Below are 12052 nucleotides of genomic sequence, written 5' to 3'. Positions count from 1 at the left end.
TTCTCTCTCAATTCTAAAAAATAGGAATCTCCCTCTCTTTGGTTAAAACTTATCTTTCTCTCTCTTGCATAAAAATGGTTACTTTTTTCATTCTCTCTCTAGCTTCTAAAAAAATAGAAACCTCTCTCGCTTCGGCTAACTTATCTTTCTCTCTTGAGTAAACATGGTGCTCTCTCTCTCTTTAAAGCAGTTTCACTTCTCTCTCTCTCTCTCAAGCAGTCTGACCATAGTAATGCCATCAAGAGAAGCGGCATCACTTCAATCATTAATGGTAATGTAGAGGTTTAAAATGGGTGTATGGGAAAGTATTATGGATTGTTTAGCATCATGAAGTCTTTGTTACGATTTTGGGCTTTTTGGTTGGTCGTGGGTATTTATTTAGAAGATTTTGCTATTTTAAAAACTCTTATGTTTTTTGCCATGCCTTTTTATTTAGATTTTTAAAATTTTGTCATTGTTTTAGTTATTATTACTATGTAATATTTTTATCACATAAATTTATGTATTCTCGAGAGGTCGACTCTACAGATCCAAGCACAGGGAACAAGGCACACATGAGAAGCCACACCCGAACAGTTAGGGCTGTGTGAACACCCCAAATTTTCCCAAAAATCCAAAAATGACCTTTTTGCCCTTGACCTCCGCCCTCTGAATAATCGGGTAAATTTTTAACCAAAAATTTCATTCATCCCTTGGATTCGTTAGAATTCGGACCCAAAGTCTTAGCTCTGACCCAATTTTGATCCAAATTGGATCCGATCCCCCTCTTTGAGAAAAAATTCAAAAATAAGAACCTGAATTCTCAAAAGACTCTCTTTTGTAAATATTTTTGCAAAATTACAAAAAATCAGTTTTTAAAATCTTTATTTCTCGTAAATCTTAGGATTTTTTACAAAAAAATAGAAGAATAACACAAAAAAAAAAAAAACCAAAACAAAATGGAAAAAGCTACGAGAAAATCAAATTTTTTTTTTTTTAAGGGGAGTCCCTCTTTGTAAAATCTTGAAAATTCAAGGAGGCTCCTCTGTAAAAATGGATTTTAGGGTTTTGAAAACCCTTCGTAAACGAGGAAGGGGCGAAAGAACGCCGCCCCCTCACTCTCGCCTCTCCCCCCTTCTCGTCTTCCCTTCCACGACACACTGGAACCCCCATGTGCTCTCCTCCATAAGCCCTCCATCACCAACGAATTCACCTCCGGCCGCCCATCTCCAACAAACCCTCCCGAACCTTCCCCTTTTCCTCTTTAAAAAGAGCGCGCATGGCTCCCAATCGGCTTCTTCTTCTTCTCCCCCTTTCTTCTCCTTCTTGGCATCATTGAAGGAAGACCGGCCCTGCAGCAAAGCCAGCTCCATCTACGAAGCGAGAGGAAAGAATCCTCCTCCGCACAGGGGAAGCATCACCCGATCATCTCAAATCGTGAGTGAACATTCCCTCACTCTGTTTCCTTTTTTTTTTTTTGTAAATTCATATTTCCCCTTTCCTTTCTTTTCTTTTAGGTTTTCTTTCATTATTTTCTTTTATTAAAGCAAGGGATGCAATGTCGATCTGCCTGTGGCAGCGTCGACTTGCATTTTGCGACAGAATCTCACCCTTTCCCGGGTTACATTTCTTTCAGTATCATCTTATTTGTTCTGATCTTTTATAAATTAGTTATTCCATCGTTGTCATCGCCATCCCATGTATAGCAGGACACTTTTTCTGTTTCATTCTGATTTCCCATTTCGTTATGTATTTTAAGTTCCAGTTTGCGCTGCTTCCAATTGTGTTTCTGAATTTATATCGTTTCAGTCTTGTTGGATATAAACCACAAGAGGTATTTACATCGTTTTGCCTTGCTGTGTTAGGGGTTTGATGTTCCTTTCCAGTTTGATTTTCAGTCTTTACTTAATCTTTCTCTTTTTTTTTTTTCTCTTTTCTTTCGTGCATCGGTCTGACTTATCATTAATCTAGCTATTGCATTTGTTTCAATAGCTCTTTCTTTCCCTTTTTGCCTGTATGTAATTTTGACATCATCAGATGCTACTTCTTAGTATCCTCATCTGTAACTTCTACAGTTAGTTTCCTAGTGCCTCTAGCCATTCCCTGCAAATGTCGCGTGGGAGAGTTGATTCATTATAATTTTGTTCCTTAGGATTTAATAGCATGTGTTCTTTATAGTTTTGTTGTTGTAGAAATTAGAGAGAAGTTGGTTAACCCGAATGTCCTGTGGAAATGGTCATATGAATGGTTATTTTCTCCAATTATGTTGTCCAAATAGAAGACTTCCTGCCCGAAAGGATCATCTTATTATCAAAGCCGAAGGTGATCTAAATCAGTAGCACCTTTAGGTTTGTGATGCAGTGGTAGTTGCAGGCTTATTGAATGCTATATTTGTCGACCCAACGTTTCACTTAAACAGTGTCTGAAGGAGCCCGAGCAAATTTGGGGGTACGCATCTGGTTATATTAACTGATCTTTGGAATCACTTTCCATTTGACCTCTGTTATGATTTGCTGTTGATCTCCGATACATATTTGGATTCCCGCTATCATTCGAAGTTCTGGTGAGTAATCTAATCTCACTACGATTTTGGATGTTAAGAGCCTATTGCAACTTCAGTATCGTTGAATTAGTTTTGTTAAGCATTGCTGATTACTGCTAAGTTTGAACAGGAAATCCTTTTTTTTTTCTCTCTCTCTTTTCCTTATCTGTATTCTTTGCTGATCTCTATTGTTTTAATTCTCAATATAATCTTCAGTGTTGGTTAGTCAATATCGTTAGCTGACTAATTAAACAAATTGTTGGTCATTAGTTAGGAAAAGTTGATTAGTTGTCTAGTTAAGTAATTAACTGGTTATTAGCAAGTAATTAAGCTAGTTGTTAAGTATTTCATAATCAGAACACTTAGTAATGAGATTCAATTAGTTCTTTTTTTTCTTTTTCTTTTTTTTTAACTAACTTCCTTAGTTTGATATTAGATTCACTCAATGATTTCGTAATTAGAATACTTAGTTGATTTGCGATAGTTAATCACCTACATAGCATCCCATTGTGCATCACCCCTGTCACTTACCACTACACTGCTATGGTGCCACTTACAGAAAGCTTGAACATATGGTGGCACATTTCCCCTGCTCCCTACCTCCAGCTCCATATCTTTGTTAGCATTAGCTGCACAATATGTCATTCCCTTTTTCGTCTTGCATGTTCATTATACTATCAATACACAATGACGTTGTACCATCACCAGCATGTCAAACTTTGCATCAACCACCCACTAAATTGCTCTTTCCACAACAACTCTTGGCATTTCAGTATACAGTTAGTCTGCCATTTGAGTGATTATAAGCACTCATTAACTTCCCTAGGAGTTCAAGTCATTCTGACAGATCCATGGTTGAAGCATAGTGTGCCTAAAAGGTGTAATCGGCTTCCCAAGATTTGTTGCATGGATGCTCGATCAAAGTCTAGAGTTTTGTGTCTTGTATTTGTCTTAGGAGGAATCTGGTAATCTTTAGAAGGAAATGGGTTTGCATTTCACTGAGCCTGTTCATTAACTGTTTGGTCTCTGACATAGTAGTTTTAAGTTAGTTTGCCCTTCTCTCCTATGAGTATTCCCCCCCATCAATGGCTCTTATGCGCTCATGCCATGGAACCCAAGTAGGCAATGATTATCAATATCTAAATCTGGCAGTAACTCCATCTACTCATTTATCGCTTCAGGTTTGGATCCTAACTAATCTCTCTCTCGCTGTATATATATATATATATATATATATATATATATATATATATATATATATATATATATATATATATAATCACTGTAACTCTTAGATCATTAACTTATGCTCTTTACATAATCTGAGAAATGTTCAAGCAGAGTAGCAAGCGTCTGGGATATGATGGTCTATGACTGTAGATATTTTATCACAGGCCAAGTTAAGGGTCATTCGTCAAAGGTAAGTATATCCCAACTTCTTTTTTTTTGTTTTTCTTTTTGTCTACACTTTGCCACGATTCTCTGTATATCTAAAGATTCATCTATCTGCCCATAAATTAAGTAAAAGTGTATATAGTGAAAGTGTAATTGTCATTATCATTATGGAAATTCCATGTTTAAAATTCTGTCTTGGACTCAGTGATTTTGTATCCTCGGCCATGACCGCTTCCCTACACCACTATGATTCACCTGCATTCCCACACCACATGACTATTATTAGCCCATTTACTTTCCCTGTTTCAGCACCCTTACACTGTTATAACCACCCAGCACGCGCCAAATCGCGCCAGCACCTTCACTATCATACAGAATCACTTGTTGTTCACAGTGCATTACATGGTTAAGTGCCTGTACACGAGCAGCCACCTGCTGCTTCGTCTCATCGTTTATTACACTTACAACAACGCCTCTACATTGCTGTGTAGTTCCCACTTATGGCGCATTGTCGCCATCTTCAGCATGCTGTCACCATGGCACTGCTACATCTACTAATATACAGCCACCACCATTATTCATATCAACAACAGTTGCTGTAATTTCTTACAGCCATCTTCACAATACCACTGCGGTGATTCATCACGTGTTCATAATCGCGCCAAGTGCCACAACAATATGATGTTCATAACAAATCCCCACTGTAACCCCTTTTTCATTCTTTTTATGATAGTTCACTATTGAACTATCATAATCATCATATTTTTTGTTATCATTTCTTACAAGTGGTTCTCAGGAACCGCTGTAAATTCTTCTCTTCTTTTTATGATAGTTCACTTTTGAACTGTCATAATCACCATATTTTTATCATAGTTCACTTTATCAGTCGACTGGACAAAACATGTTTTTTCTGGAAATTTAGCAACAGTCGACTAATGCTTTTATCAGTCGACCAGACAGAATGTATGTTTTTCAAAAGATTTTAGCAGCAGTCGACTGAAAGGTTTTTCAGTCTACTGATGATATTATCAGTCGACTAATTTTATCTCTAGTCGACTAAGTTTCAAAAGTTCAGATTTTCAAACGGCTCGATAAACAGATCAGTCGACCGACGATAACTGTCAGTCTACTAATAACTAACTATTAGTCAACTAACTACTGTTTCAGTCGACTAATTTTGTCGTTTTTCCTGAAACTTCAAAAAGGCGTGTCTTTTCATTTTTCAAACGTTTTGATCGTTCAAAATGGACTGTTTTGACACCCTTTCATACCCTCAACGTATGAAAACTTTCAACTATAAATATGAGTGCATTTTACACTCAAAAGCACTTTAATTCAATCAATTTGAATCAATTACTCTTTGCTTTTCACTCATATTCATTTTCTCACTCACGTGATATTTTTCACTTCAGTTTTTCACCCAAATTCCTTTGAGAGATAGTGAATTCGTGAGTAGAGTATTTCAACAACCTCAAAAGCCAATTGCATCTCATTTGCATTCAAAAGAATGACTCATAGGTTGTATTGTAAGTTGTTACTTATTTCCTGTAAAAGGAAGGACTTCTTGGTTTAAAGGAGTTGTTTGCTTTCAGTAGGTGTGTTACTGAAAGTGGGACCAGATTTGGTCTATATGATCTTGTAGTTACACAAGGTTGATAGTGGAAATCTCAAGCGGGTTTTGCTTGGGGACTGGATGTAGGTCGGGAAAGACCGAACCAGGATAAATCCTATGTTCTTTGTATGTTTGTTTTTCAAATTGCAAAATCCGTCAAAATTCCGCAGACAATTTTTAAAAGCACTACTCACCCCCCTCTAGTGCTCGTTGCCTCGATCCTACTGCACTTTCAGGGCTGCCTCGTCGAAGAGGAGGAGAAGGGGAGTCGAGCGGGAAAGAGAGAAGAGACGGGGGGGAAGCTTTGAATGCTTCCTCCTTTCCCCTTTTGCGTCCTTTTAAAGACGAAGGGGGGGGGGGGAGGCGCCCCCCGATAGTCCCCTGGGCGGCCCACCGTCAGCCCATGACGGGTTTGGATCCAACCCGGGTCCGATTTTTTTTTTAACTGGGTTTTACAATGTGACTCACGCATGCGATATGGATTCGAGAAAAAATTTCAAAAGATACTGCGACTTCACAACATATATATATTGTGAATAGCGTTGAGGCGTAGCAAAGCGTAAGACCTGCTCACGAAGCGAGGTGTAAGGCGTAAGCTTAAAAAAATATATAAAAAGTTGACAAAAAAGAAGCATCATTTGTGTACTATTAATTAATAATTGGATATTAAGTAGAGAATCTAAACAAAATTATAAAACGAATTCCATGCAATGACTACAATACAATAATGTAACTGATCCAACAAAGAAGATGTGATTATTTAACCAAGAAACATGAGACAATTAATATATACAACATAAAGAAACAAATGCGTGAATTGTGAAGTAAAAACTAATAAAATATCAACAACTAGAGTTATTAAGTTAATGTACTTTTACAAATTGAAAGTACAACAAAATTCACAAGGTTTAAGTTACTGGTGATATACATTCGATATCCATATGAGAAACAAAACTAAAAAACAAAAAACTCCTATAAAAATTATACACCACACATAGTTGTAAGCAACAAATCAATGAATTACTATATATATATATAATTAATTAACAAGAACAAAATAATTTTCTGATTAACAGGCCCAATTTTTCAAGAAAAACAGGGAAAGAAGAACAGAGGGAGAGAGACTAGAATACCTTATTATTCCTCCTTTCGGCAGAGAGAGAGAGAGAGGAGTGCCCTGATCAGTCAGGGCTCCCCCTAATTTGGGTTAAATGATTTGACCCAAAACTCAATGAGGCGCACGGCGTTCGTGCTTTTTAGAGAGAAATTATCTGCTGCTCGTACTTACAAACAGAGTTGGCTGACTTCACAGAACATAGAATTACACCACTATCATAATTGAAACTTCACAACAACTGAATCATAGGCACCTACAGAGATAAAAACAGGAGAACCAACAAGCCCCACAAAACTCATTAAGCATTTGCCAATATCCAAAAATAACATTGTAACATAAAAACATAGCCATTAACTCATTAAGCACAAGCAACTCACAGAAAAACATAGCAAATAAAAAAAACACAAGAAGCCCCACAAAACCCATTTTAGCATAAAATCAAAAGCCCCAAAATCAAATAGTCCAAACGTCCCAAAAATCAAATGCAAATTTCATTAACTATATATTATCTCTAAAGCATTATTAGCAGGGAACTTTCGGAATGCCCAAACCCACCCCATCGACATTATTAAAAAAAAATCGGAATGTTCAAAAACCCATTAATAAAAACCTTATAGATGCAAATGACTCGTGTATAACACAAACAACTCTTCTCCTCCCCTTACAGCCACAATTTTAGAGTTTACGTAGAGAGAGAGAGAGTGTGCATGGGTTTGCACGGTGCTCGCCGTCGCCCTTGCCAGAGAAGCCCTCGCCGTCGCCGTCAACAGTGGAAGGAGATGAAAGAGGACAGAAGGGTTTGAGGCTTTGAGGGTAAAGAAAACGTTGGTTTTTCGTTGGGGGTAATTTTCTGATCTAGATCCATATTTTATTTTAAATTTCATGTCAGGTACCACCATTCCAAAATGCCTGGAATAGACCAAACTTTTCCGACAAAGGACAAATAAGGACCTTCACAGCTATGGTTAACGTTTTAAAGTCTTCCAATTATACCTTTACTCAAACTACCCTCTTACATTGTATGAGCTCACATCAACGGAGTTCTGGTCCAAATAAGAAATGATACGTTGGGTTTTGACCAGCATCTATGACATATCTAACATGGTTGGCACACTCCCTGGGTTGAACCGGCCCTACTCAGCAACATGCTCCGAGTGGGGGTCCCAACCTAGAGACGATATGAATCCTGCTCGTTGTGCAACTGCTTTGATTATGTACACTCGTCCAAGTTTGTGTGAATGATAATTTTTTTTTTATATATATAACGAGGAACCTTTGCTGAAGCAATCATTATGAGCATGTTTGGAAGTAGGAAATAGGTAGGGAAAGTGATACAAAATTTAAAAATTGGTACGAATTTTTCAACCCTTCCAAACTAAAGACTTTCACTGAAAAAGTTTTGCTAAAAAAACTATACTTTTTATAGAAAACATTCCTCTATCCTCTATAGGGGTGGAAGAAAAATTTTGTGAGCCCTTTCTCCATTTCACCACCTGCTATCGTCCATCTTCACTACCACCGTTCCTCTCACAATCACCACCCACCATCACTCACCACGGGAAAAACTGATTCGGAAAAGTTCCACCATCACCCCCCTCTTCTTCTCTCTCATTTTTTAAAGATTTTCTATTTTGTTTTTCTCATGCTACCCCCAAACAAGCAATTTTTTTTTTAATTTAAAAAATATATCATATCAAAGTGTTCATAAGCAAAAGTTTCTACCCTATAATAGTTTTCTTGCTTTCAAATGTACCCTATGGGTGTCGTCAGCCATATGTGTGCCATAAATTTCTTCTCCTATGTTGAATCCAATTAAATCCTCTTGACCAAAATGTGTTTTGAGACAAGGGTTTGTCGGTCTTCAAAGAAGAGGTCTTTTACAAATTAGTCCCCGCCTTTTCATCGATTTGCAAATTAAAACTCCCCTCCTTTTTGTTTAACTATTGCACATTAGTCCTTAATGTTAATCTTGTGCTGATGGAAACTGTTCAAGGCAGGTAAATGAATGGTTCTACCCTTACTATTGTGCCCCGAAGAAGATGTCGATCGAAGACCGAGCTACGGGTCATCTCTGACGACCTCGCTGGGTTTGAGCAGAAGACCGCCTTCTTCGCCATGCCTTTCAGTGCCGACTTCATTAAGATGAGCGTTGGTGGTGGAGGAGGAGAGGGAACAAGAAGACCTCTTCTGCACATCCATGGACATAGAGAAGCATGAATCGTCGATAACGAGCAAGAATTCGAAGTTGGGGGCAGAGATCTTGTCTATGGATTGGTGGCAGAAATGTGGGTGTTGGTAGAAATGTCGGTGGTGGCAGCGACGTGGTTTCGATGACGATTGTGAGGGCGACGAGGAAACTGAAAGGGGGGTTTTCCCCTTATTTCGGTTCCACGGCGACCCACGTCGCCGTCACGGCGACCGGCGTCCGATGGCCGGCGACTTGCGTCACCCCACGGTGACGCCGGTCTGGCGTCAACCTCCCTGTCAGATGACGTCGCCCGACGACGACGATCCACGGCGTTGCCGTCCGATGGCTGAAGAGCATGGCAGCGCCTGCCAGTCCTGTGGCAGCCCCGGCGACATCAGCAAGGATGCCGCCGATCAATGGCTGCCCTTGCCGGCAAAAAGCCCCACGGCGTGACCCTCGTCGCCCTCACAATCGTCATCGAAACCACGTCGCCCCCCCCCCCCCCCCCCCTTCGTCTTTAAAAGGACGCAAAAGGGGAAAGGAGGAAGCATTCAAAGCTTCCCCCCCGTCTCTTCTCTCTTTCCCGCTCGACTCCCCTTCTCCTCCTCTTCGACGAGGCAGCCCTGAAAGTGCAGTAGGATCGAGGCAACGAGCACTAGAGGGGGGTGAGTAGTGCTTTTAAAAATTGTCTGCGGAATTTTGACGGATTTTGCAATTTGAAAAACAAACATACAAAGAACATAGAATTTATCCTGGTTCGGTCTTTCCCGACCTACATCCAGTCCCCAAGCAAAACCCGCTTGAGATTTCCACTATCAACCTTGTGTAACTACAAGATCATATAGACCAAATCTGGTCCCACTTTCAGTAACACACCTACTGAAAGCAAACAACTCCTTTAAACCAAGAAGTCCTTCCTTTTACAGGAAATAAGTAACAACTTACAATACAACCTATGAGTCATTCTTTTGAATGCAAATGAGATGCAATTGGCTTTTGAGGTTGTTGAAATACTCTACTCACGAATTCACTATCTCTCAAAGGAATTTGGGTGAAAAACTGAAGTGAAAAATATCACGTGAGTGAGAAAATGAATATGAGTGAAAAGCAAAGAGTAATTGATTCAAATTGATTGAATTAAAGTGCTTTTGAGTGTAAAATGCACTCATATTTATAGTTGAAAGTTTTCATACGTTGAGGGTATGAAAGGGTGTCAAAACAGTCCATTTTGAACGATCAAAACGTTTGAAAAATGAAAAGACACGCCTTTTTGAAGTTTCAGGAAAAACGACAAAATTAGTCGACTGAAACAGTAGTTAGTTATTAGTAGACTGACAGTTATCGTCGGTCGACTGATCTGTTTATCGAGCTGTTTGAAAATCTGAACTTTTGAAACTTAGTCGACTAGAGATAAAATTAGTCGACTGATAATATCATCAGTAGACTGAAAAACTTTTCAGTCGACTGCTGCTAAAATCTTCTGAAAAACATACATTCTGTCTGGTCGACTGATAAAAGCATTAGTCGACTGTTGCTAAATTTCCAGAAAAAACATGTTCTGTCCAGTCGACTGATAAAGTCATTAGTCGACTGCTGTTAAATTTTTCCAGAAAACAGACATTCTGTCCAGTCGACTGATAAAACCTTCGGTCGACTAATTTGACAAAAATGACTTTTTAGAAAATATGGCGCGAAAGGATTAGTCGACTGGTGAGTCTATTGGTCGACTAATAAACACGAAAATTTAAGAAAAGAGTTTTCTAAAAAGATTTTCATGAAGGGTTCTTTTAGAAAAGTTTTTCTAAAAACTTTTTAGGTAAAATGCAACCTAAATATGCACTCTAAGTAAGACTCTTTAAAGAATCTAAGACTTTTAATGAATTTAACATTTGCACACTAGTCTTCAAAGATTCTTTATCGAATTCTTCAATTTCTTCATTGCCTTAGCTGAAATGCAGTTGATTTCACTTGCTCATCATCAAAACCTTATACTTGAAGTATCATGTAAGGCTTCATTGTCGTAACAAGCCCGACGACCTCCCTCCTCTCCGGTGAGCTCTCAGCTCGGTTCCCCCTCTCCGGCAGCCCCCAGGTGCGTCCCCTCGGCTATTTATCCTTTCCCCCGCCCTCTCGTTGCCTCCTCTCCTGATAGCTGCAGGCAGGCGCCAAAGGCCCCTGCGACTCTCTCTCACTGCTTACCTTTCGGCAAGGGCCATCGGCCTCTGCCCCTCTTCTTTTTAAAATTCAGTAGGGGTCGATGGCCCCTGCCCTTTTTCTCAAGCCTGACAAGGGCCAGTGGCCCCTGCCTCCTCTCCCAAATGCCGCAGGGGGCCTTTGGCCCCTGCGCTCCCTCTCTCTGCTCATTTTCCCGGCAGGGGCCATCGCCCCCTGCCCTTTCTTCTCATTCTGGCAGGGGCTGATGGCCCCTACCCAACTCCAAATATCCGACAGGGGCCATAGGCCCCTGCCCCTCTTTTGAAAACCCAGCAGGGGCCGACGGCCCCTACCCCTCTTATTTTTGAAACCCGGCAGGGGTCGATGGCCCCTACACCTGTTCCTTTGGCAGCACGGGTCATTGGACCCTGCCCCATTCTTTTTCAAGTTAGCAGGGGTCGTTGACCCCTGCCTTGTGTTGCGAAGAAGCTGAGTCTTCTTCCTGTCCTTTGCTTGTTCGTTTATATTTTATGCTAATATCACATATTTGCAGTTGCGCAACGGAGCCCGTTCGCACCCCGCGAACAGAACCAACGATCACCTGCGCTCGTAAACGGCTTCTTCCTCGCAATACCCCAAGGTCGGGGAAGTTGTATAAGGACTTAAATAATTGAATCAAGCTTAGATAATTAAAGATCAAAGGGTATATTTATATACATATACGTATATAAGTATGTATTTAATTCAAGGATTCGGTTTCACGATCCTTGTCCTTTGTTTTCGCATTTCTTATTTCTTGTTGTCGCTACGCTTTGTGCCCAGGCTTTTTACTGCTTCATGTACTTTTGTTCAAGGACGCGGTTTCGCGATCCTTGTCCTTTGCTTTCGCACTTCCTTTTTCTGTCATTTTGCTTTGCCGTCGCGCTTCGCGCCCAGGCTTTTGCTTTCACAATTACTGCTTCCTATTCTTTTGCTCAAGGACGCGGATTCGCGATCCTTGTCCTTTGCTTTCGCATTTCCTGTTTCTTGTTGTCACTGTGCTTTGTGCCCAGGCTTTTTACTGCT

The 12052-nt window shown here is 40.0% G+C and overlaps 1 protein-coding gene across 1 annotated transcript in view; it reads left to right on the top strand.

Moving 5' to 3' along the window:
• The first annotated feature begins 1094 nt into the window (after window positions 1-1094).
• LOC149842411 (Tetrapyrrole (Corrin/Porphyrin) Methylase) overlaps window positions 1095-12052 on the top strand; it is a 44552-nt gene continuing 33594 nt past the window's right edge. Inside the window, exon 1 of the mRNA XM_089999141.1 lies at window positions 1095-1416. The gene's annotated coding sequence lies outside the window, so the exon portion shown is untranslated. The remainder of the gene's footprint in view (window positions 1417-12052) is intronic.

This window comes from Nuphar pumila, chromosome 3, assembly GCF_984573655.1.
Source record: "Nuphar pumila chromosome 3, dmNupPumi1.hap1.1, whole genome shotgun sequence".
Classification (NCBI taxonomy): Eukaryota; Viridiplantae; Streptophyta; class Magnoliopsida; order Nymphaeales; family Nymphaeaceae; genus Nuphar; species Nuphar pumila.
The sequence above is the reverse complement of the archived record's forward strand: the minus strand, read 5'-3'. Positions and strand labels throughout refer to the sequence as shown.